This window comes from Pelophylax lessonae (assembly GCF_965119305.1).
Source record: "Pelophylax lessonae genome assembly, chromosome: 10".
NCBI classification, from domain to species: domain Eukaryota; kingdom Metazoa; phylum Chordata; class Amphibia; order Anura; family Ranidae; genus Pelophylax; species Pelophylax lessonae.
Window position 1 is genome coordinate 58,574,848 of NC_138777.1, and position 25,952 is coordinate 58,600,799.

The 25,952-nt window shown below is 42.1% G+C and overlaps 1 protein-coding gene across 2 annotated transcripts in view; it reads left to right on the forward strand.

Annotated features, from left to right (window-relative positions):
* Window positions 1-1,659: 1,659 nt before the first annotated feature.
* MPPED2 (metallophosphoesterase domain containing 2) overlaps window positions 1,660-25,952 on the forward strand; it is a 301,933-nt gene continuing 277,640 nt past the window's right edge. The window contains exon 1 of one of the 2 annotated variants that reach the window (XM_082270164.1): window positions 1,660-1,930. The gene's annotated coding sequence lies outside the window, so the exon portion shown is untranslated. Of the gene's footprint in view, window positions 1,931-5,125; window positions 5,251-25,952 lie in introns of those variants that run through there. The other variant, XM_082270163.1, reaches the window with a different exon arrangement.

Genomic DNA, 25,952 nt, shown 5'->3' on the forward strand with positions numbered 1-25,952 from the left:
GTGTGATTAGTGTGTGTAAAGTGATCAGTGTAGTGTGATCAGTGTGAGTAAAGTGATCGGTATGTATTTGTGTAGTGTAGTGGGAGATCAGTGTGTGTAAAGTGATTGGTGTGTGTGTAGTGTGATTAGTGTAAGTAAAGTGATCAGTGTGTGTGTAGTGTGATCAGTGTAGTGTAGTGGGATGTGAGTGTGTGTAAATTGATTGGTGTGTGTAAAGTGATCAGTGTGTGTGTGTAGTGTGATCAATGTGAGTAAAGTGATCAGTATGAGACCAGTGTGTGTAAAGTGATCAGTGTGATCAATGTGAGATCAGTGTGATCAATGTGAGACCAGTGTGTGTAAAGTGATCAGTGTGATCAGTATGAGACCAGTGTGTGTAAAGTGATCAGTGTGATCAATGTGAGATCAGTGTGATCAATGTGAGACCAGTGTGTGTAAAGTGATCAGTGTGATCAGTATGAGACCAGTGTGTGTAAAGTGATCAGTGTGATCAATGTGAGATCAGTGTGATCAGTATGAGACCGGGGTGTGTAAAGTGATCAGTGTGATCAATGTGAGATCAGTGTGATCAATGTGAGACCAGTGTGTGTAAAGTGATCAGTGTGATCAGTATGAGACCAATGTGTGTAAAGTGATCAGTGTGATCAATGTGAGATCAGTGTGATCAATGTGAGATCAGTGTGATCAGTATGAGACCGGGGTGTGTAAAGTGATTAGTGTGATCAATGTGAGATCAGTGTGTGTAAAGTGATTAGTGTGATCAATGTGAGATCAGTGTGTGTAAAGTGATCAGTGTGTGATGTGTGTTTGATCAGTGTGTGTAAAGTCATCAGTGTTTGATGTGTGTGAGTGTGAAGTCAGTGTGGAGTGATCAGTATGTATACAGTGATCAGTGAGTGATGTGTGTGTGTGTGTACAATGATGTGTGTGTGTGTAGAGTGTGTGTAGAATGATGTATGTTTGTCCAGTGTGTGCAGAGTGATGTGTGATCGGTGTGTGTGTGTGTAGTTTGATCGGTGTGTGTAGTGTGATCGGTGTGTGTAGTGTGATCGGTGTGTGTGTGTGTAGTTTGATCGGTGTGTGTAGTGTGATCGGTGTGTGTAGTGTGATCGGTGTGTGTAGTGTGATCGGTGTGTGTGTGTAGAGTGATGTGTGTGTGTGTGTACAATGATGTGTGTGTGTAGAGTGTGTGTAGAATGATGTATGTTTGTCCAGTGTGTGCAGAGTGATGTGTGATCGGTGTGTGTGTGTGTAGTTTGATCGGTGTGTGTAGTGTGATCGGTGTGTGTAGTGTGATCGGTGTGTGTGTGTGTAGTTTGATCGGTGTGTGTAGTGTGATCGGTGTGTGTAGTGTGATCGGTGTGTGTAGTGTGATCGGTGTGTGTGTGTAGAGTGATGTGTGTGTGTGTGTACAATGATGTGTGTGTGTAGAGTGTGTGTAGAATGATGTATGTTTGTCCAGTGTGTGCAGAGTGATGTGTGATCGGTGTGTGTGTGTGTAGTTTGATCGGTGTGTGTGTGTGTGTAGTTTGATCGGTGTGTGTAGTGTGATCGGTGTGTGTAGTGTGATCGGTGTGTGTAGTGTGATCGGTGTGTGTGTGTAGAGTGATGTGTGTGTGTCCAGTGTGTGTAGAGTGATGTGTGTGCAGTTTTGTGTCCCCAGTTGGGGGTGACCCCCATGCGCCCCCTGTGACCCCGGTGTCAGCCCTCCTCACCGCTCAGTGTCTCCTCTCCCAGATCGAGGCTTGCTCTCTCTCTCTCTCATCCTCCTCTCCTCTCCCTCTCTCTCTCCTTTCCACTCTCAGCCAGCCGGGGGACCCTGAGGGTCGAAGGTTTCGCCCTGTCTGCACAGACCTGTGACAGCCCCTCCCGACCCCTCCATGGATCTCCAGTGAAGGCAGCCCGGGGACTCATCCAGCCGGCAGGAGAGGTAATCATCCTCCTCATCCTCCTCCACCCGGATTACACAGGGATGGAAATCAGAAGGAAACAACACAAAGCCTGTGGGTTAGAGGTGCCTTGTCATAGCAAGTAGAAGGGCAGAGCGGGGGCTGTGTGCGCCCCTCCATGCAGCCTGCACTCCCCATCTCCCACTATTGTCTCCCTTCTATCTTTTCTCTTCTTTTTCTTTTCTTTCTTTTTTTAAAATTTAAATCTAATTAATTGAATAACGACATGATGTGCCCTTTTCCCTCCCCCCCCCTTTCCTTCTTTCTTTCCTTCCTTTCTTCCCCCTCTCCTCTTCCCCCTCTCCTTCCAGGTGAAGATCAGCCATCATATGGATTGATCTGTCATTTGTATTTTGGGTGGAAGGTCTGGGGGGCATTACAATGTCACATCAGGCCAAGAGAGGCTGGTGTAGAGAGAGCGAGGGGGAGCCATGCAAAAAAAGTGCACTGACTATTATTCCCAGGGAGATGTCTATTGTGATGGAGGCAGGGCGCTCATACACAAGACAGACCCCCCCCCCCCCATACAATACACAGGGGTATATGTGCCATGCCAGTCTATATTTCCTCCTTTTCCGTCTTGCCTTCCTCCTTTTGATCCGCCAGGCCTTGGAAGGGGAGGGTTTTATTTAATAAAGCAGAAAAATGAAAATAACCCAGATGCTTTTTTTTTTAGGGGGTGATCTGAGTTTTAAATCGGGGAACGCTCTTGGAACTTTTTTGTAGAGTTAAAAAAAAAAAAAAAAGCGTAATTCCCAGTTGTGGTGAGCGTAGGTGGGAGAGAGCAGAGGGTTAATAAGTCTTTGTAGAGATCAGTGTTGGAAGGATATGCAGGAGTAGCTGGAAATCCATAGCACAGCCTTTGATCTCTTAACCCCTTGCTTGATTTTTTAACCTTCCCTGTGGCAAGTTTTCTTTTAGTCTCTCCGTTGGAGCGGGCTAAAAAAAAAAAAAAAAGGGAAAAAAAGTAATATTTTGGAACCCTCTGTTTTTACGAAGGCCTGTGCACACCTGTGCATTTAAAAAAAAAATTGGGCTTGCTTCATCTTTTGTTGCGCTTTTGTGAAAACGCACGCTTCAAAAAAACAAAAAAAAACCAGAATACGTTTGTATTATTATTATTATTGTACAGTGCCAACAGTTGCACTGCACTTTACAATCTAAAGGGAGACAGTAGAGTTACAATACAATAAAATACAAGAGGGCCTTGCTCAAAGGAGCTTACAATCTAAAGGGAGACAGTAGAGTTACAATACAATAAAATACAAGAGGGCCTTGCTCAAAGGAGCTTGCAATCTAAAGAGAGACAGTAGAGTTACAATACAATAAAATACAAGAGGGCCTTGCTCAAAGGAGCTTACAATCTAAAGCGAGACAGTAGAGTTACAATACAATAAAATACAAGAGGGCCTTGCTTAAAGGAGCTTACAATCTAAAGGGAGACAGTAGAGTTACAATACAATAAAATACAAGAGGGCCTTGTTTAAAGGAGCTTACAATCTAATAGAGTGGGGTTTGTAGCCATCTACCCTATTTTTTCTTTACAGATATAAACAAAGGTGCATTGTTGTCTATAGGGCAATGCAAACTCTGCGTAAAAATCAGTAATGCAGCAACTGTAGGTGCGTTATGGCCCGTACATACGATAAGAAAATCTGAAGGGAAATTTCGTCCGACGACCGATCTGCCAATTTTCGGATTGTTAGTATGGTGCTTTTCGACAGCCGACTCCGACTTTTCGGCCAACAAAATCCTGATGTGCAGGCTATAAAATTTTTGTCGTCCGTTCCAAACAACGTCCGATTTTCGTCTCATTAGTACAGATTTCGACTGAAAAAAATCTTATGAGCAAGACTAGGCATGCTCAGAGACGAAAGAACACATACAAAGCAATCCAACACATGACATCACTTCTGAAGTTAAATTCTGTCGTACGGTAAAATTCGTATGAAAATAACCTCTTCACTTTCCACATCAGACAAGCATGCCACAAAAAACGGACGGCAGATCGTTCGAGAATCTGATCGTGTGTACAGGGCTTTACATCTGTGCACGTGCGCTACCTTATACAAATAGCAGCGTACAGCCGCCCATAGACATGAATGGGTGAAGGTGACTCTACTTGGCACACCATTATAAATGCATAGGTAGAGATTTACTAAAACTGGAGAGCGCAAAATCTGGTGCAGCTCTGCATAGAAACCAATCAGCTTCCAGGTTTTGTTGTCAAATCTTGATCTAATAAGCTGAAGCTAGAAGCTGATTGGCTACCATGCACAGCTTCACCAGATTCTGCGTGTTCCAGTTTTTGTAAATCTCTCCTATTGCCTTTTAGTGAAACTGCGAGTGCGCCCATTCATGTAGCCTTGAAAAAAAAAAAAATTTACGCTTGAGTGCAGAATACACATACGCGTGTATACGCAGGTGTGTACAAGCGTAAATTGCAACACTGGCAGCTAATAGAGGAGGAAGAAGAATTTTACGCATAAGCACGCTTATACATATACATGAAGACTTTTTAGGACATAACTTGCTTTTTTTTTTTAACTTTCTACCAGCTACATCTATATATATATATGTAAATATACTATATATATCAGTAAATTATTATTCTATATAGTTCAGTGGTAACACGTCTAAAACGTAACACACTGCGCGAATCTGAAGCGTATTAAACGCCGTCGCCTTTATTTTATGTGCTTTTTTATGCATCCAACCTTTGTTTCTTTTGATTCTCCAGTCTAGAAGATTGTTTACAAACATATATTCCTGTAGACATCCTGTGTTTTTATTCTGCTGTTAAAATATTTTTTTAATACAATCATTTTAAAAACAGAAAAAATAAATTAAAATAAAAAAACAGTGCTTTCCTAAATTCAGCATGCGCCTATTTAATGCCGTTCTGTTTTATCGCACCCCCTATTTAATTGCATGCCCCCCAAATATTCCTGACTTGTCAGATCGCTGGTGCAGTGAACTAATATTAATATCCTTTATATAACCCCTTCTGCCTTCTGTCTTTCCTGCAGCCTGCTTTGAGTCCCAGTGTGCGTTGTGCAGTGCTGAGCCAACTGTGGTGCCCATGTCACAGCCTTTGGTCACTGATTGTAATCAATCAATCCTAGAATAAGGCAGAGGGGAGGGGGGGGAGAGACGGGAGCGTGTCAGCCAGAGAAAGAGAGAGAGAGAGGAGTCAGAGGAGCCAGGGAGACAACTGAAGATCAGCCAGCAGGGAAATCTTATGCTTTCTACAGAGAAAACCATCAGCGATCAGCATCCAGCTCACCATGGACTTGAATAGGTAGCCAGCATATCGCAGAACACTTTAATACTTTGCAAACTCCTAAACTGTTCTATTGCAGCAGATAGGAAAATTTGACCCTGATGCTATTCAATAAAACCTGACTTTCTATAACAATTTGCATGCCGTGAACAAATAACACAAAGATTGCTCTCTGTTGCAGGTGGTTCAAATATTTTCCTATATCTCCATATATCTGCTTTAGAAATTGAGATGCTCCCTGTGTATTTTGACATATACAGTTCACTGAACTGCCGCAGGGTATAGGGTTTGATGAGGTCTTTTTTTTTTTCCTCCTTTTTTTTTTTTCTAGGTCGGCGTTGTATCTGGGAATATCTTTCAAATGTAAATTGACGTCTGCTTTATAGTAAGCCTAACTTATTGCTTTTCAGCCTTTTGACTTTTACTGTAATGGCAATTGTAACTTGCATGTGCAGCAGCTGAGTTGGTATTGTAAGCACTGAGGTCTACAGTGTTGTTTTATGTTTGTATACTTTTTATATCATGTAGTTGCTTGCAGGTAGGTTGTAAATTTAAACCTATTGCTTGAAATGTGGTGATTGTTGTCGGTTTCTGAAATTTACCAAAATGTGGTTGTTGCAGCGTTGCCACTTTGGCTGTTTAATTTTCCTTTTTTTTTTTTTTTTTATGGCCGTTTGGGTTGTGCAGTGCCGGTTTACTTTGTTACATGCATTATATTGGTTCATTTCTTGGATGGGTGAACTGTAGCGTGGAAAGCAAAGCCCCTGCCAAAAAATCTGCAGCTAGTGTTTCCCAGATCCACAATAAAAGTGCTGTACATATGATGTGGCACGTTTTGCTACTGCATAAATGGCTTCATGGACTTTCTAAAAATGCTGTGGAATTAATAACAGTTTGATTAAAACCCAGGCTTCAGGAGCATGGTGGCCGAAAAATGTACGTTTTTATATTGCTGCACTCGTGTACACGCTTTAAATATCCAACTAACTCAATTTTGTTGCATGGTGCTTTCAATTAGACCAGATCAAAAAAAAAAAAAAGTTCCTGTATCCAAAGCTGCCTTTTTATATATTCTTTCACGGAACACTGAACATGATGTGATGTTTTTTTTTCTGATGAATAAAATATATATACTCGTATACAATATTCATAATGACCATTTATTAACATTTCCTTGTACATAATGTATGTGTAGGAACAGGCATTAGGCTTTTTAACCTTGAAATGTTTTGCTGTTAGCTGAAGTTTAATGTGCACTTTTTATTTTACACCAAAGCATCCCTTTTTTCCCTTAACTTTTTTTTTTTTTTTTTTATTTGTCTTATTGTTATTATTATTTTATAGTTGTTCTTATGAGTAGTTTTATGTCCTTAAAAAGTCTTGATCTTAAGTACAGGCTTTTAGGTTTAGTATTAAGGTATTAGGTATTAGGCTTAGCCATTAGTTATTTTCAATTATTTTCTTGCTTTTGGGATTATTTTGAATAATGTGTGCAGATATTTAAATTTCCATTGATATAGTACTGAATTGTATGTGCAATCAGTTTTGAATTGCTCCAGATTGATCCTTGTTGTATGGAGGTACGTGCGTCTTGTACATTTCGGCTGGCCCAAGAAAAATAGGTACGATATAATAGGCAAGATACCGCAGTTTTATGCGTGTTTTTAAATGTTGGTGCTCACAAAATGGCAATAATACTACCATCATTTTTAAATGCATGAAATGACTGGTTTACTTTTTGTAGCAGCAACATGTTCTGTAACGTTTTATCAATTGCATAAAAATTGCCATTAGTTGCTTGCTCAACGGAGCTTAAAATGTAATCTTCCCAGGCTCATGCCATCCAACCTACCAGTATGGAAGGGAACTAGTCTGGGGGAAAACATGCCAGCTGCAATCAGCCTTGGTGGGATTCAAACCCACCCAATAAGAAGCTGGAGATGGCAGGACTGAGCAAACAATAGTTAAATAATATAGTATAGTATACAAATATAGTATTTTGATAGTTTAGTACAGTAAATGCATTTTTGTTGGATGTTTGTATCAGTGTCATGGTCTGCGTGTGGCCTTGAATGAACTTGGAGAGCCCTGAGGTCACTTATTAAAATATCTTAAAGGACAGGGTTTTGGTGGTTTTGATTTTTCAGGGATAGTCAACAGCTGAACATAAAGGTAGTACTTGGAAAAAGTATACATACTGTATATATGCTGTATACATTAAAATACAATTTATCTCAACACTCTCTGGGGCATGCAAAATCTTACGAGATTTACAAAAACTGAAGCACTCAGAATCTGGTGTAGCTGTTCATAGTAGCCAATCAGCTTCTAACTTTAGCTTGTTTAATTAAGCTTTGGCAAAAAAAACTGGAAGCTGATTGGATTATATGCAGAGCTGCAGATTTTGCATGCCCCAGTTTTTGTAAACACCCCCCCCCCCCCAATCACCCCAATCACCCCTCTATCTTCAGGAGTTAACTGTCCTTGGAAATCTTTCCAGGGACTCTGACTTTATTATACAGTGTGTTGTTCTATGTATAGATACATGTATATATATATATATGTGTGTGTGTATGTATACAAGTATGTATATATGTGTGCGTATGTATATATGTATGTATATATGTATGTATATATGTGTGTGTGTGTATGTATATATGTATGTATATATGTGTGTGTGTGTGTTTGTGTGTATGTATATATGTATGTATATATGTGTGTGTGTATGTATGTATATATGTATGTATATATGTGTGTGTGTGTGTGTGTGTGTGTGTGTGTGTGTGTGTATGTATATATGTGTGTGTGTGTATGTATATATGTATGTATATATGTGTGTATGTATTTATGTATGTATATATGTGTTTGTGTGTGTGTGTGTGTGTATGTATATATGTATGTATATATGTGTGTGTGTGTGTTTGTGTGTATGTGTATATGTATGTATATATGTGTGTGTGTATGTATATATGTATGTATATATGTGTGTGTGTGTGTATGTATATATGTATGTATATATGTGTGCGTGTATGTACAGATGCATGTATATATGTATGTGTGTATGTATATATATGTGTGTGTCTATGTATAGATGCATGTAAATATATGTATGTGTGTGTATATGTGTGTATATATATTTATACAGTCACAGTCTTGATACACATCTGCTATACAGATATAACAAGGAGGATTTTATAGTTAGGTTGATCAATACTAAATACCAGGGACAAAATGTTTAGGTGCTTTTTTTTTTTAAATTTCCTTTATTTATATTGGCTGATATAATACATTAGGATTGATTTACTAGAACTGGAGAGTGCAAAATCTGGTGCAGCTCTGCTAAGAAACCAATCAGCTTCCAGGTTTAAGCCGAAAGCGGCTTTGAAATTGTGCTACTCCAGCGTGATTTCAAAGCCGCCGGTCAGTGCGGTTTCATGTGCGACTGGCTGACATCTGTGTGAATTCTTGCTCAGATGTCAATGCAAGTCGAAGATGAAAACGCCAAAAATAGCGCAAGAACCATTTCAAAGTCGGTGCAAGTCAGAGTTGCACCGATTTGAACGGTTCCATAGCCAGAAATAGGGTGCGTTTTTTGTCATGCGACTTTGATCTGCCAAATTGCATGACAAGTCACACTGGTGTGAACGGGGGCCTATCGTCAAATTTTAAATTAACAAGCTGAAGTTAGAAGCTGATTGGCTACTATGCACAGCTGCACCAGATTGTGCACTCTTCAGTTTTCATAAATCAACCCCATTGTTCTTAAACTATATAGAAGCATTTTCACTAGTCCTTGTTACCTAAAGGCACTTACAGTCAAATGTCCCTACCAGTCTCATTAGGGCTGATTATGGGTGAATGTCAACCTATTGGCATGTTTTTTTTTTTTTTTTTTTTAGGAAAAAACCCAAACTAGCACAGGGAGAATGAATATACTCCATGCAGATAGCGTCCTTGGTGGGATTTAAACCCAGGACTACAAGACATGGGGGAGATGTATTAAAACAGGAGCAATCAGAATCTGGAGCAGATGTGCATGGTAGCCAATCAGTTTCTAGCTTCAGCTCATTCAATGAAGCTTTGACAATAAAACCTGGAAGCTGATTGGTTTCTTTGCAGAGCTTCACCAGATTTTGCACTCTCCAGTTTTAGTAAATGCCCCCCCCCCCCTCCTATGTGTTCAGTAGTTAGCTGCCCCTGGAAATCTTTCCAGGGATTGCTGTGACTTTATTTCAAAGGGATATACACAGTGTGTGTGTAATATGTATGTATGTATGTATACAGTATATTGTATATGTATGTATAATATGTGTGTGTATGTGTGTGTGTATATGTATGTGTGTGTGTGTGTGTATATATATATATATATATATATATATATATATATATACATATATATATATATATAATAAAGTCACAACCCTAATACACAGTACAATACTGAACAAGGAGGATTGTATAGTTAAGTTGATAAATACTAGATACCAGGGACAAAACGTTTAAGTGCTTTTATTTATTACCTTCATTTAGAATTGCTGCTATACATAGCTCTTAAACTATATAGAAGCATTTTCACCAGTCCTTGTCCCCTAAGTCCCGGTTCACACTTCATTGATGTCAGACATCGCACGTGATTTGCAGCACGCTGCTCTGCAAATGGCATGCAATGTCTGTGTGATGTAAATTCAGCCATACAGATCACATTTGGATTAAAGTCGTGCAGTACCCTTTTTTTGGTCCACACCAGAATCGGATCGCATGGGTGTTCACACCTATGCGATCTGATTCCTGTCCGAATTGACAGTTCGCACTTCGATATGCGAACTAATCTGGGGGTGTCATTAACTTTGTATTGACCCTCCCAGCAGTTCACATATGGCAGTGTGAACTGCCTGCGAGTCAGGTGGGATGCGGGAACCCGCAGTGGATTCGCAGGGTTCCCGCATCACACCAGTGTGAACCGGCGCTAAAGGTACTTACAATCTAACATCCCTACCACCTTCACTAGGACTGATTATGGGTGAATGTCAACCTACTGGTATGTTTTTTGGGAAGAAAATCAGAGCACCTGGAGCAAACCCAAACCAACACAGTCAGAATGAACAAACTCCATGCAGATAGCATCCTTGGTGGGATTCAAACCCAAGATTTAGGACTACAAGACATGGGGGGGGGGATTTATTAAAACAGGAGCAATAAACACATTATCTAAATATTTTATTGTATCTATCATGTGACAACACTGAAGAAATGACACTTTGCTACAATGTAAAGTAGTGAGTGTACAGCTTGTATAACAGTGTAAATTTGCTGTCCCCTCAAAATAACTCAACACACAGCCATTAATGTCTAAACTGCTGGCAACAAACGTGAGTACACCCCTAAGTGTTAATGTCCAAATTGGGCCCAAAGTGTCAATATTTTGTGTGGCCGCCATTATTTTCCAGCACTGCCTTAACCCTCTTGGGCATGGAGTTCACCAGAGCTTTCACAGGTTACCACTTGAGTCCTCTTCCACTCCTCCATGATGACATCGCAGAGCTGGTGGATGTTGGAAACCTTGCGCTCCTCCACCTTCTGTTTGAGGATGCCCCACAGATGCTCAATAGGTTTTAGGCAGCACTCATGCATCTATTTCCCAAAGACAATCTCTGGATATGATGCTGAGCATGTGCACTCAACTCATTTGGTCAGCCATGGCGAGGCCTGTTCTGAGTGGAATCTGTCATGTTAAACCACTGTATGGTCTTGGCCACCATGCTGCAGCTCAGTTTCAGGGTCTTGGCAATCTTCTTATAGCCTAGGCCATCTTTATGTAGAGCAACAATTCTTATTTTCAGATCTCGGAGAGTTCTTTTCCATGAGGTGCCATGTTGAACTTCCAGTGATCAGTATGAGAGAGTGAGAGCGATAACACCAAATTTAACACACCTCCTCCCCATTCACACCTGAGACCTTGTAACACTAACAAGTCACATGACACCGGGGAGGGAAAATGGCTATTTGGGCCCAATTTGGATATTTTAACTTAGGGGTGTACTCACTTTTGTTGCCAGCAGTTTAGACATTAATGGCTGTGTGTTGAGTTATTTTGAGGGGACAGCAAATTTACAGTTATACAAGCTGTGCACTCACTACTTTACATTGTAGTAAAGTGTTATTTCTTCAGTGTTGTCACATTAAAAGATATAATTTTTTTTTTTACAAAAATGTGAGGGTTGTACTCACTTTTGTGAGATGCTGTGTAATATATATATATATATATATATGTGTGTGTGTATATATATATATAAATATAATATATAATAATATATATAATAGTCACAGTCCTGATACACATCTGCGATACTGAAAAAGGAGTATTTTATAGTTAGGTTGATAAATGCTAAATACCACAGACAAAAAGTTTGGGTGCTTTTATTTATTACCTTAACCACTTGCCGACTGCCTAACGCCGATCTACGTCGGCAGTCAGCCCCTCACAGGCAAAGTGACGTAGGGCTACGTCACTAGCCTGTGAGGGTCTAGGGAGCGAGCGCGCGCCCCCGGAGGCGCGCTCCCGCTCCCGCGTGGTCACGGACCCCCCCCGCGCGTGTGACCGGCGGACCCGATGTCCGCCGGTCACTCGGCGATCGGCGGGGGAGAGGGAGAATGTCAGGCAGCTTGTGTAAACAAGCCACCTGTCATTCTCCTTGCTGTTAGGATACTGATCACTCGGATCTAGTATGTAGATCCGTTGATCAGTGTCCATACAGCTCAAGCCCCAGCCAATCACAGTAGAAAGCACGCCCCTAGGGATACACACAGCCCCTCCCTCCCAAATAAAGTTAACCCCTTCACTACCAGTGTATTTTTACAGTAACAGTGCATATATATAGCACTGATTACTGTAGAAATGTCACTGGTAACCCCAAAAGTGTCAAAAATGTCAGTCAAGGGTCCGATCTGTCCGCCCCAATGTCGCAGTACCGCAAAAAAAAACGCAGATCGCCGCCATTACACGTTAAAAAAAAAAACAACAAAAATGACAGAAATCTTTCCCTTTGTTAGTAAACGCGATAACTTTTGCGCAAACCAATCAAAATACGCTTTTTGCGATTTTTTTTACCAAACATAACATAGGTAGCATAAAACAAATTGGCCGAAAAAGTAAAAAAATTTTGATTTTTAAATTTTTTTTGGGGAATTTCATATAAAAAAATCTGAAAAATTTTGCTATTTTTGCAAAATTGACGCTCTTTTTTTGTTTATAGCGCGTGATCAAAAAATCGCACAGGTGATCAAATACCACCAAAAGAAAGCTCTGTTTGTGGGAAAAAAAGGACGCCAAATTCGTTTAGGTACAGCGTCGCACGACCGCGCAATTGTCCGTTAAAGTTACGCAGTGCCGAATCGCAAAATACCCCCTGGTCGGAATGGGGGTAAAATCTTCCGGGGCTTAAGTGGTTAATTTATAATTGCTGCTATAATACATAGTTCCTAACCAATTGCCGACTGCCCCACGCAGATTTACTGTGGCAGGGCGGCTCGGCTGCACATAATCACATAGATCTACGTGAATATGTGCATGTGGTCTCGGGCGGCGCTCCGCTGGAGCAGCACTCCTGCTGTGCATAGACACGTTGGGAGCCAGACCGTGGGAGCAGCGGGCTCGATCGCTGCTGGCCTCCCGCAATCTTTGGGGCAACTGACAGGAGAGTTGCCTGGCTATGTAAACAAAGCAGGTCGGCTCTCCTGTCAGACAGGCACACTGAGATTGTGTGTTTCGGCTAAGCTGAAACACCGATCTCTGTGTGCCTTTCACAGAGCCTTCCCTCCCACAGTTAGTAAGCACATTTAGGCTTACATTTAACCCCTTGATCACCCCCAGTAATTAACCCCCTTCCCTGCCAGTGTCTTTTATACAGTAACAGTGCATATTTTTAGCACTGATTACTGTATTAATGTCACTGGTTCTCAAAAAAGTGTCAAAAATGTCAGTTAGGGGTCCGATCTGTCTGCCGCAATGTCGCAGTCCTGCTAAAAATATCGCTGAGAGCCGATTACTAGTAAAAACAAAAAAAATTGTCGCTCTTTTTTTGTTTATAGTGCAAAATCTAAAAACCACAGAGGTGATCAAATACTACCAAAATAAAGCTCTATTTGTGGGGAAAAAGGACATCAATTGGTTTTGGGTACAGCATTGCACGACAGTGCAATTTTCCGTTAAAGTAACGCAGTGCCGAATTGCAAAAAATGGGCTGGTCATTAAGGGGGTAAAACCTTCCGAAGTGACTTAACAATATAGAAACACTCAATCTGGTGCAAATGTGCATGGTAGCCAATCAGCTTCTAACTTCTGCTTGTTCAAATATGCTTTGACAATAAAACCTGAAATCTGATTGGTTTCTGTGTAGAACTGCACCAGATTTTGCACTCTCCAGTTTTAGTAAATCTCCCCCTGACATTTTTATTAATGCTCAAGGTCAGGGGTCTCCATACTTTCTAAACAAAGGGCCAGTTTAAACAACAACTCACCCTAGCTGCACGGCACTATGGGAAGATAAAGAGCTAAGTGTCGGTGCTCAGGCTGAACGTCCAAACCAAATGTTATATGAATAAAGCCGGCAGACGAAAAGGCTTCTTCCAAGTAAAATTCTTTATTCCAGCATGGATAGCGGTGACAACATGACAAATTCTGACGCGTTTCGGCTTTACACCTTCCTCATAGCATGCTATGAGGAAGGCGTAAAGCCGAAATGCGTCAGATTTTCATGTTGTCACTGCTGTCCATGCTGGAATAAAGAATTTTACTTGGAAGAAGCCTTTTCGTCTGCCGGCTTTATTCATATAACAAAGGGCCCATTTATTGTCCTTCAGCTGGGCTGAGGCCAGCAGGAGTGGAAATGTTCCTGGCATCAGTGGAAGTAAACATCACCACATTTGGTATTGGGTAGAGGAATAGTTCCCCCATTTTTGGTGTCAATGAGGGAGATGGTGCCCGATTGTTGATGTCAGTTGACTGAATAGTGTCTCGTACCAGCGGGAGAATAGTGCCTCAAGGGCCTGGATAATGCCAACCAAAGGGCAACATTCAGCCCCAAGGCCAAAGTTTGGAGACCACTGCTCTAGGTGAACTTTAGTTCACATCTCACCTAGAAAATTATTAAAACGCCATGTTTTGCAGTCCTGAGTCTTGGGTTTAAATCGCCCCCAAGGACACTATATGCATGGAGTTTGTTCATTCTCTGTGTATCTATATTTCATGTTGTATAACAGAATATGTACCCAGGTTTCTTTCAGCTATTCTTCTATTCCTGGATAATGCTCTCTATACATTTGCGTGTTTTTTTTCTGCTGGGTCTCCTTAGCAGCTGTCTTTTGAGTTTGCGAGCGTGTTTTCATACAAACGTGCCGCATCTCCATTTTTCTGATGGGTTATGTTTTTTTCTCTGCTGTATTTACTTCACAGGATGGCATAATTATGCAATTTCACACCACAGCAAGAAACTTTGGGTTTGGAAATTAGCATAGCTCTAGGCGAGGTGACACGGGAAAGCAGGTGTTGCCTTATGTAAAACAACAATTGGGAGACAAATTAGGAAGACAGCTGCAGATGGGTTAAGGCAGTTTTTTTCTGTATTCTGTAAAAAGTTGCATAATTTTATGTCAGTAAAAAAAAATGTTCTGGAGAGGTAAAGATTGGATGAGAAAAGTTTTTAAGGAATATCATTTTTTCTCCAATTTTTGTGGAATAATCAATTGGAAAGCCAGGTAAAAACTCAGCCGTAAGCAGTCTTGCATAGAATAGATGAAGTTTGGTTGAAATCTAGAAGATAATTGCCAAAAACTCTTTAAATTAAAGGATCACTCCACTCCAAACTGATATTTCAGGTTTCGGTAAATTATTTATTTACATATATATTGTACATTCACATCAGTCCCTGTCCTCAAGGAGCTTACAATCTAAGGTAGATGCTTAAGAGTTAAAGCACCTGATAGTTTCTTGTATCCCCCCTCCCCTGGGGGACTTTGTTGCTGGGATCTCTGTGGTCCTGGGTCTGCTCCCAGTTTTGACCATTATGAGAGGTTCCCTCTCTCTCTGCTGGACTGTTTAATTATCCTACAGAAAACCAGAGAATGCTGAAACACCCTAAATTGGGCGGGAACTACTAAGGCCTAGTTTACATGTACAGTTGGGGGCCAGTATAAAAAAAATAAAAACATATTTGAGCTGCGTTTTTTTACTGCCCCCAGCTGTTCCTTCTTAACCTACAAAGGTGGGGTTAGTGGCGTATCATCCATGTGTGCAGGGTGTTCACTGCAAACAGGCTATCGGGAAGGGGGAGGGGCACTGTGACCCACACTGCACACATGGATGGTCCCCTGGTTCACAGCCGGAGATGATCGGTGAGGCAGGAGGGACAGCTGTGAGCACAGAGATCCCCGCATGGCTTTTCAGCTGACAGCCGCTTCTCCTCCTCTCCCTCCTGCGGCAGTCAGCTGAAAAGCCATGCGGGGATCTCTGTGCTCACAGCTGTCCCTCCTGCCTCACCGATCCCCGGCTATGTCTTGCGTCCTCCTCCTCCGCCTCCTGTGTGCTCCTCCTGCCCCCTATCCTCCTCCAGCCCTCCTCTGTGTCCTCCTCCTCTGCCCCCCCTGTGCTCCGGCCGCTCCTCCGGACCCCTGTCCTCCTCCTCTGCCCCCCCTTGACCTCCGCAGCCGGCTTCCCTCCTCTCCTCTCACGCCGGCTGCTGGGGGGATCTGTCAGGATACAGAGCGGAGGAAGTGGCTGATAAACATGTCATTTCCTGGCCCCTTCCTTTTCTGAATTGGACACAGTGAGCGATCGCTACCGATCTCTCCTGTGTCCTGTGATAACTGAACAGTCAACTGTCTCCTTTTCATTCATTTTCAATGCTGAGGCTGCTGAGAAAGGAACTGGGGAATCTGTGTCCTCAGCCCCTTTCTCTGTCTCAAAGAGGAGATGTCAGGGGTCGGTTTAGACCCCTAATATCTCAAAAAAGCCCACTAACAGGGCTGATAAAAAAAATTGCAATAAAAAAAATGAAATTGTAAAAAAAATTATAAAAAATGAAATTAAAAAAAAAAAAGTATAAAAAATGAAATTTGTAAAAGAAAATATATATATATAAAAAAAAAAAAAACTACTGACACCACTCCCCCCCCCCCCCCCCGACCTTACCGACAATGTTTATTGCCCCATCCCCCTCCCCCCAAAAAGCAGTGTGAACATTTTTAAAAAAGATGTAAATTTTAAAAATAAAAATAATACATAAAAATAAAAAAAACTACTGACACCGTCCACAGCCCAATGAAGGGTCACTATTCCTATATATATACATTTTTTTATATATTTATATTGTATTTGACTTTTTAATTAAAATCATCAATTTAAATGAATATGGATTTTATGTCGGCCATTGTCCGCACCTTTAATGCAAGAAATGCTCAAGAAAAATGCATCCCTTTAAATTCTATGTATGTCTTCACACTGGTTTGCTGCGCTTCCGTTTTGGTGTTAAATATTGTTATGCATTTTTGGTCAGTTAGGCCCCTTTCACACGGGCGGCTGTTTTGCCACTGGTAAAAGTATGTTTTGTTATTTTGAAATTTTAACACTTCTGGCACAGAGATGACTCACGTTTTCTACATTGCGTTTATCTGTGATTATTTGTATTTACATGTGGCTGCATTTAGCTGCGGTAATAAATTCTTGCCTTTTCTATAGCTACTGATTACTTATTTTTCCTTTGTTCTGCGATTACCTGCGTTTATGTACAGATAGCTGCAGTACATCGCTCCTAGACGCTATCAATTTTTTTAAATTCCCAAACGCACAAAACTTTATGTTGTTAAAACATTGCTAAATGCAGTGTGTGAATAGGGCCATAGGGTTGCATTGTCTGCATTTAGCTGCGGTAAATAAGTTCCTCTATCTGCATCTAAAAACTGAAATCCAACCAACCATGTGAAAGGGGCCTTAAACAAACCGCACTTCCCTGTTGAAATGCATTGAAAACACAGCAAGAGCGCATCAATAACACACCTGTGTTACGTTTTTGATGCGGTTTTGAGTCACATGACCTATGAAAACATCCTATAAGCACAGTAAAATTGTGGTAAAAATCGCTACAAAATGACGTGCCTTTTTCGCCAACCATTATCGGCACCTTTTTCTCTTTTCAGCCAAAATGTTTTGGCAGCTGATATATCAGTGCATCCCTACTGTTTGAAGCAGGTAAGCAAATAGGGGACGACTTCTTAAAAATGGAGTAAAAGTTAAGTACATAAACACACAGACACATACTCTATGTACTAGCCCCAATTTGGAGCCAAAAAAACCTACTGGCATGTCTTTGAAGTATGGGAGGAAACTGGAATACCCGGAGGAAACGCAAGCAAGCGCAGTGAGAACATGCAAACTCAATGCTGATAGTGTTCCGGCCGGGATGCAAGTCAGGGTCCCCATTGCTGCCAGGGTCGGTTAACTGCTAAGCCACTGTTTATTCTTGGTCTTTTTTATTTGAAAGATGGAATCAGATCTCCATCTTTGCTCCATTTTTCATAAATTGGCCATTGACCTTATTACAGGTTTATTCCCTGATATGTATGTGCATGGTGCTCTATTTCAGTTCATGTTCAGTGAATGAGAATGGATTAGTAGTGGTCCTGACATATACCCTCAGTCCTTAATAGGGAAGTTGCCTGGCTATCAATACTTTGTCACTTACCCAAGATAAGTACACATATATAGTATAAGTATACATACATAAGAATGTATGACTTTCCTGGTCTGCATACTTGGTCTGGGTGAGTATTAAAGCGGAAGTACGGAAGCATCACTTTTCTGCTTTCTCTCCCCTCCTCTTAGACCCCGTTCAGACAGGGGCGACGCTACTTGCTGGGGCGACCTGTGAAGTCGCGGTGCGCGCTGTGCACCGCAACCTCGGCGTGACATGCACGGACTTCATATCATTGAAGTCAATGCAGGTCGCCCCAAAGTAGTACAGGACCCTTTTTCTAAGTCGGAGCGACTTGTGTCGCTCCTATTAGAACGGGTCCTGTGCTAATCAATGGCGAGCGACCCACCGCGACTTGTCAGGCGACCAAGTCGCCTGACAAGTCGCGCTAGTGTGAATGGGGACTAAAGCTTTTATATATATATATATAGATATTTCATGTTGTGAGTTCTGCCAGACTGCCGGTGTAACGTGAGAATTACCTACCCCGTGAGAAAAACCTACCCTCGTCACTTCCGGCCAGGAACAGCTGAGCAGCGCAGCAGTGCGCATGCTCACAGCCCCGGATACCTAATGGAACAGCTGAGGAGCTGACTAGTGCGCATGCGCACTAGTATGAAAAGATCACGGTGTACCGTGGAAAAAACATACCCACGCCGCGGTTACATAAAACAGCCGTGCTGCAATACGAGTCATCTCCGCTCCTGTCCCTGTCACGTCCCTGATCTGGGCTAGTAAATATAAAAGCGGCTCTCGGCTCCGTGATTTATCTTTTCATACACCCGCCGCCGCTTTAATATTTACTTGCCGAGATCAGGGAAGTAACAGGGATAGGAGTGGAGATGACTCATATTGCAGCCGAGATGTTTTAATGTAACCGCTGCATTACATACAGTGCCGTGCACCGGAAGTGACGAGGGTAGGTTTTTCTCACGGGTAGGTAATTCTCACGGAACACCGGTCATTTCTTTCCACAACTTCCTGCATGCTTCATGGCTTCCCCTCTGCTGTTTACTTTAAATTTCTCAGGACTACATATCCCATGGTACCTTGTTGCCTGTAAGCAATGATTCCTGTACTGACTCCGCCTCCTGAAACTCCTCCTCTTAACACCTATGTAGTTCAAAAAGGCCATCTCTGTGAAATGTGTGACACAGCGGTGCCTACTCACAGGACATGGTGACTACATGTCACAGAATTCAAGGAAGTAAAAGTAAGTGAGACTGTACAGATTAATAGGAGCAGGCTAGAAATAATTGAAATATAATGTAGAAATTTATATGGTTTTACATTTTAACCATAGAATCACTTCAGTAGTTTCAGGTCAAGCATTGTAAGCACAATGAAGGTCCCAGCAAGTTCCCTACCTTTCTATTGACAAGTCCTTGCATTGTTTTCGTTGAATGTAACACACCCTTTGGCTACATTCACACTTGAGCTGAGCGTTTTTAGGCGTTTTCGAGCCGATCTGCAAATATTATAGACATTTTTTCAGGCGTTTTTCATTTAGGTTTGCTGTGGCCAATAGAAACCCGTGTAAGGTGTAGAGTGATGCCAGAAAAGGGGGGGGGGGAAGCTGCTCTTTGAGCTAAAAAAACTGATAAAAACGCGAATTTCTCACTGTGCAGATGTTTTCCATTAAGGTCTATGGGGACGAAAACACTCAAATCTGCCTGAAAAGTAGCTCATGTACTTTTTTGAGAAACAGGCGATTAGCTACAGGTGGCAAAATGCTCAAATGCGAACAGGGGCCATTGAAGTGAATGCGATTTTGCTTGCTGAGCGTTTGAGTGTCGAGCTTCGAGCTGAAAAACGCACAAGTGTGAACGGGGTCTTTGAGTGGGGAGAGGCAGATAAATGACAGAATCCTCGTCCCTCCCATTCACAGAATGTGTTGCATTCTCTGCAAACAATGCAAGGACTTTTGTCAATGGAGAAGAGGACAGAAAGGGATGGGGTCCGTTGGGACCTTCTTCAATGTACTGCAATGTTAGACCTGTAGCTATTAACCCCCGCAGCACTGTAAGTTCAGCATTGTGAAGAGGACCAGGCATCACTGAAGGAAAGATATCTACAGGAACTGTTAGCCTGCAGGACAATAGACATGCCTCTGCAGGTAAGTTACACACAACGGCTGCTGTAGTACTTTACAGCTTTTTATATTTTTATAGAGCAAATTAGGGCAACTTGTGGCTCCTCGGTGGTCTTGGATGTCAGAGCATGATGCTTTTCTTGCTGCTTTTCATGGATAATCTCCAGGCTCCAGGACTGCCTCTGGAATTTGGAGCAGCGATGCTCTTGCCTGTCTGTGTTGGTCATCATATATATTATGTTCCTAAATGGTGTGGAAGATTATCCAAGTGAACGATTCTGCATCCAATATGGATGAAATCCTGGCCTTGTTTATGGTGGCACCACTCCAAAAGACAAATTTACTGCACTCACTTCTGGGGTCTGATTTTTTTTTTTTTTTAATGGAAACTTTAGCAGAGGAACATTAAGGTGTTTGTAAAATGCATAGAAGGGCTTCATATGTAACAAGAAGACGAAAGAAAATGTGCTCTGCTGTTCAAAGCCGGAATTTGGTTTTCTTGCCTGCACAGGATAATGGCTCCTGGTTGCTTTGGGTAACGTCTCCAGTTTTCTGTATTGGACGTGTCGTCTTTGCTCCTGGTTTTGCAGATTGGTCTGGTTGCGTGCCGTTACATTATCATTGCCCTGTAAAGTGACAGGAAGTATGAGCAATGAAAGGCCTACTGTCCATTGATGGCATGTGATGGTCACTTATCGGAATTGAGTTGATTTTCAGCTCCATGTACGATGAAAACAGAGGTTTCCAGGTCTAATTCCTGAAAGAGTTCTACAGTTTGTGCCAATGGAGAACTACAAAGCTCAGAGCACTAGAAATTGTTTCTCAGCAAAAGAACCGTTTGGCCAGTAAGCACATTACAATCAGATTGTAAAATCTCTTTTAGATTTACCAACAGTTTTTTTTAGCATTAGAACTTCTCTAATCAGATATATTTTAAATGTATTCTAAGGAAGCCCTTTGCACTATGTATTGAGGGCCACCCAATTGGGGCAGTCAGCTCAGGCATGTTCAGCCACTGGGCTGCAGGTTGCACAACATCATAGGTTGTTATAGTGGCCCGCCCTAGCCTGTGCAGCACATACCAATCAATGGCATTGAGCAGTCTAAGTCAACAGCATCCTAGCAACAATTGGCTATGTGACCTGGTCCGTCAGCATCCTAGCAACCAAAGACACTGTAGAGCACCATACCAAACAATGACGCTGTGAGAATGGGACACCAGCATCCTAGCAACCAATGATGCTGTGCTACCCAGGCCACCAGCATCCTAACAACCAAAGATGCTGTGGCGTTGGGCTATCCATACAATATCATCCAATGATGTTGAGCAGTCTAGGCCATCGGCATCCTAGAAACCATTGATGCTGTGGGGCCCAGGCCACCAGCATCCTAACAATCAAAGATGCTGTGGGGTTGGGCTACCAGTATCATAAAACGAATGACGTTAAGAAGTCTAGGCCAACAGCATCCTAGCAACTAATGACTCTGTGTGACCCGGGCCACTAGTGTCCTATCAACCAAAGATGCTGTAGAGCCCCATAACAACCAATGATGCTGTGAGATTGGGCCACCAGCATCCTAGCAACTAAAGACTCTGTGCAGCCCAGACCACATACATCCTAGCAACCAATGATGCTGTGCAGCCCACTCCCCAGCATCCTAACAACCAAAGATGCTGTGGGGTTGGGCTACTGGTACCATAACAACTAATGACACTCTAGTCTAGGCCAACAGCATCCTAGTAAATAATGACTCTGTGTGACTTGGGCCACCAAGGCTGCCTATCAGTGCTCCGTTCCATAGCTTTCTATTGGGACACGCAGCTGCATGGGCACAGCCGCTGTGGGTAAGCGTGACATCCATGTGGGTGCTGATGCACGGCCTTAAATGCATTTAGAGCGAGATCAGGGCATGCACCTGCATGCCTGTCATACAGGAACACAATGGCTTCTTACCAGATGATGTTGGCTTCGAAACTAATGGTAAAGCCAAATGCGTATAAAAGGGTTAAACCCATCAGGTGCAGACCATCAGAGAAGACCTCTTAAATTGTGCTCGCAGGAAGGCACATGGGAACCACCTGTAACTCATGGGAATCAAGCAAGTATCCTCTGATGAAGTCCCAATAGAGATTGGTGACTGCTCACCAATCTCTATTAATACTTCATCAGAGGATACGAGTTACAGGTGGTTCCCATGTGCCTTCCTGTGAGCGCAATTTAAGAGGTCTTCTCTGATGGTCTCCACCTGATGGGTTTAACCCCTTTATATGCATTTGGCTTTTCCATTAGTTTGAAAGCCAACATCATCTGGTAAGAAGCCATTTGTCTCTATGCTTCACTGGGGGCTTCTATTTGCTTTGCCGTGAGAGGAGCGCCGTCTCCGCCTGCATGCTGGGACATGTGGTTCTTCTATACAGCACAAAGTTTTATTATCACTGGATTTTCTCCTTTATGGACCTTCATATGGACTCTTCACTTTTAAGAGATATTTTTTTGATTCATGTGCACATATATTTAGGATTTTTCCTTCATATTCATGATTATTTAGCGCTACACATTTTTATACTATCTTTATGGACTTCTGCTATAGGTCTGTGTGAGCTGCTTGTCTTTTATCAATTTTTTTTTGACCACATTATTTATTTCAACATTATTAGCATAGAAATGTCCCTGTTTGTGTATATAGGAACACAACATGTCTGTTCAGCTGTGAGTCCCAATAAATACAGTGCCTTGAAATAGTATTCATACCCCTTGCAATGTTCCACATTTTGTCATGCTAGAAACCCAAAATCGTAAATTTATTTTATTGGGATTTTATGTGATAGACCAACACAAAGTGGCACATAATTGTGAAGTGAAAAGAAAATGATAAATGGTTTTCAATTTACCTAAAAGGTAAATAGAGTCCACTTGTGTGTAATTTATTCTCTGTGTAAATACATCTGTCCTGTGAAGCCCCTCAGAGGTTTGTTAGAGAACCTTAGTGAACAAACAACATCATGAAGGCCAAGGAACACACCAGACAGATAAAGTTGTTGAGAAGTTTAAAGCAGGGCTAGGTTATAAAAAAATATCCCAAGCTTTGAACATCTCACGGAGCACTGTTCAATCCATTATCCGAAAATGGAAAGAGTATGGCACAACTGCAAACCTACCAAGACATGGCCGTCCACCTAAACTGTCAGGACGGGCAAGGAGACCATTAAAAGAGAAGTATGGGATTCTTTCCCCCCCCCCCCCCTTTATACTTACCTAGGAGGATGCAGCATCGGACAGATGGTGCATCCACATATAAGAACTGCCTCTTCTATTCAATATATATGGACTGTCGTAGTCTATGAATACATTTTTTTGTTGTGTTAACAATTTTTTTATGCTTGCATTTAGTTTTATTTTCGCTATATTTTTGTTTATTATTTTGGGTGTAAGCTGTGTACTGTATACTCCTTATGTGTCAGCTGCCTCAATCCTAGTTTTTAGATACACAGCACAGGATTCTTACATTTTTATCCCCACAACATAATGCTGCCACCATCATGTATCACGGTGGGGATGGTGTGTTCAGGGTGATGTACGGTGTTAGTTTTCCACCACACACAGCGTTTTGCTTTTAGGCCAAAAAGTCCAATTTTGGTCTCATCTGACCAGAGCACCTTCTTCCACATATTTGCTGTGTCCCCCACATGGCTTCTCGCAAACTGCAAACAGGACTTCTTATCGCTTTCTTTAAAAAACATCTTTCTTCTTGCCACTTGCCAGTTTTGTTGCGAGCACAGCCTTATAGTTGTCTTGTGGACAGATTCTCCCACCTGAGCTGTGGATCTCTGCATCTATTCCAGAGTTACCATGGTTCTCTTGGCTGCTTCTCTGATTAAAGGAAGTGTACAGCCAAAGCTTGTTTGGCTGTACACCTTCTATGGATCACAGGAGTGCAGTTTGTTCTCCACTCCTGTGACCCGTTTTCAGCAGAGAGCAGGCTGAAGTCCGCTCTCTGCTGACGTCACAGAAGTCGGTCCAGGCACCGCGTCATCACGACCACGGAGTTAGGATCGGCCAGGTGCCTAGACAGACACTCGACTCTATCGCCGAGAGTCTGAGCCAGCCCCCTCCACAGCTTAGCGCTCCAATGAGCGAGGAGGGGCAAAGAAGAGAGCTGCTGACTGACAATTAGCAGCTCTCTGTTCCCGGGAGCTGTCAGAACACCGCCGATCACTCAGTTCTCAGTGCAGAGGTGGTGGGGGACAGATGCAGCATTGAACCAATGCTGCATCCACCTAGATAAGTATAATGGGGGGAAATAAAGAATCCCATACTTCTCTTTTAATGCTCTCCTTGCCTGGCGTGTCAAGTTTGCAGTTGTCCCATACTCTTTCCATTTCAGATGATGATGAACTATGAGATGTTCAAAGTTTGGGATATTTTTTTATAACCTATCCCTGCTTTAAACTTTTCCACAACTTTATCTGTCTGGTGTGTTCCTTGGCCTTCATGATGTTGTTTGTTCACTAAGGTTCTCTAACAAAACTCTGAGGGCTTCACAAAACAGCTGTATTTACACAGAGATTAAATTACACACAGGTGGACTCTATTTACTTATTAGGTTATTTAATTGGTTCCACTAGATTTTAGTTAGGGGTATCAGAGTAAAGGGGGCTGAATACAAATGCACGCCACACTTTTCAGATATTTATTTGTAAAACATTTTGAAAACAATTTATCATTTTTCTTTCACTTTACAATTATGTGCCACTTTGTGTTGGTCTATCACAAAAAATCCCAATAAAATACGATTTTGGTTTTCTAACATGACAAAATGTGGAACATTCCAAGGAATATGAATATTATTTCAAGGCACTGTATTTATTGGGACTCACAGCTGAACAGACACGTTGTGCTCCTATATGACAGGCATGCAGGTGCATCCCCCGATCTCACTCTGAGTGCGTTTATGGCCGTGCATCAGCACCCACATGGATGTCACGCTTGCACACAGCGGCTGTGCCCATGCAGCTGCGTGTCCCAATAGAAAGCTATGGAACCTATATTTAAAACCTTTATCCCAAAAGAATAAAAAATATGCTGTAACTGCTTGTAAAGTGTGAGCTGGAGTTTGGCTTCAATTTGTTAGTGTATTTAAATCTGATAGTACATCTATCACTCCCCTAACCCCCCCAGACTGACAATCTTGCTGTCCAAAGGTGCCCCCTCTGCTCCTTCATCCAGAGGGGAGGCCCTCTAAGACCTCATGCACACAGGGTGATTGCCCAGGTCTCCTAAGTGCCTTTCCTTCTGGTAGCAGTGTTTTGGCAGAGAAAAAATGCATGAGAGTGAGTTTAAATGTGTTTTAGGCGTGTCAAGCGCTTAGGTGTTAATTAACTTCATTGGCCAGAATAATAATTTATTCTGGCCATTGAAATGAATTATCTCTGAAGTGCTACATGGGCCCTGTATAGATGCGTTTTTCTGCCAAAATGCTGCCAGTCCTGGATGCAATAGCTGTGGGGTTTTTTGTTTTTTTTTCTGCCTCCAAACGCCTATATGCCCATGGACACATAGGGATTGATTTACTAAAACTGGGGCACTCCGAATCTGGTGTAGCTGTACATGGTAGCCAATCAGCTTCTAACTTCAGCTTGTTCAGTTAAGCTTTGACAAGAAAAGTGGAAGCTGATTGGTTTCTATGCAGAGCTGTAGTAGATTTTGCACTCTCCAGTTCTAGGAAATTAACCCCATAGGCTATTATGAAGGGGTGTTTGGAGGCAGAAAACCATGCCAGACGCCCCTAAGGTAAGGACCCATTCACCCCAGATGCAGTAGGAAGCATTTTTAAATCCAATTGCATGAACAGTCCAAAATGCAGGTTATCCTATGGGTATAGTT